Raw genomic sequence first — 1,330 nt, forward strand, 5'->3', positions numbered from 1 at the left:
GGTTCGACTTGTCTTCATGAATGTTCTCTGGGTTCTACCATCCATTGCAATGCTACACGGCACTTAGACAAAATTCATGCTTAACGCGTTTATTAGGGAAGTTAACTAGTTGTAATACCGACTAGTTATTGATCAGGATTGACTTGTTTATCAAGACATGCTACAAAGTTAGTTCAGGTCTGTTAATAAATGCCCAATGGGCATGCCACTCCGACAGAAGCCTCAACCCACAGGCATCCAGCCCAAGCTCCAAGGGCCAGCAAGCCTGAGTCTCAATTAAGTGCTCAGAGGCACTTCAGTTGGCAAGCCAGCCTCCTGCCCCAAAGCACTCCGCTTTCCTTTCTTCGCGGGCTGGGAAGTCCTCCACTCGGTTCCATGCTCTGGCTAATAAACCCACGAGCGAATGCTCGTGGTCACTCGTCCTCTGAGAGATGCAAATCAAAACAATGAGCCATCACTTTATGCCCACAATGACAATCCAATTAAACAGAACAAGAAACCAGAGAACAACCAATGCAGGCTCTGCTGTCGCTCCTCTGTGGCCATAGCTGTCTTCCGGATCCAGGAGGGTCACTGCACGGGAATCTTGGGTCCAGAGGACATGCGCCTCTCTGGTCACTTGCTGGTAATAAGGTCCTGTGAGGTTTCTCGGGTTAGAAATAACCTCGGTCCTTGGCTTCACACGAGAAATAATTCACCATGAAGCCTGGCTTGTTATCCAAGCGGGTTTTTATAAAACATAGAAGGGGTCTCAGGTTTTACACAGGCACCCTCCGGGCATTTCACACCCACATGTGGACACCTGAGGCCAGAGAAACAGCAGCTTGGCCAGCTGAGGAGCAGCTGCAAAGAGAGGGCTGGGAAAGAGGGCAGGGGGCTCCCGAATCTGGCCTTTCAGGGTCCTCCGCTGGGAGGCGTGGTTGACAATACTGGCTGACCCCATTGGCTGAATTAAGCTCACCTGTCTTAGATTGGGGCCCACCCAGGTGTATTGGGTTCCTGTCTCAAAGACCTGAATGTGAGCATGCCCTCTGGCCTTAAGCAGCTTCCAACTTCCTGTAAGGGGGCGGGGCGAGGGCGGCTTTGGCATGTAGAGGGGCAACTCCTAGTTCTGCTTCTAGCTCCCTAACAAAACAACCCCTTTTCTTTCTTAGAGGGCTCGTTTTCTGTGCAGTAGGATGGGCATTTCCGGATAGCCTGTTCACAGTTCCTCACGGGGGAATCCCATCAGTGTGTTCTTCCTCCTCCTCATCAGACCCATGAAGCACAAAGTCATTTGGAGTTGGACACTCTGGCTAGAAGAACCATATTAAAGAATTCCCTGCTCCTG

The sequence above is a fragment of the Echinops telfairi genome, unplaced genomic scaffold, assembly GCF_000313985.2.
Source record: "Echinops telfairi isolate 266 unplaced genomic scaffold, ASM31398v2 ScPeMD7_7420;HRSCAF=8458, whole genome shotgun sequence".
In the NCBI taxonomy this organism is placed as follows: Eukaryota; Metazoa; Chordata; class Mammalia; order Afrosoricida; family Tenrecidae; genus Echinops; species Echinops telfairi.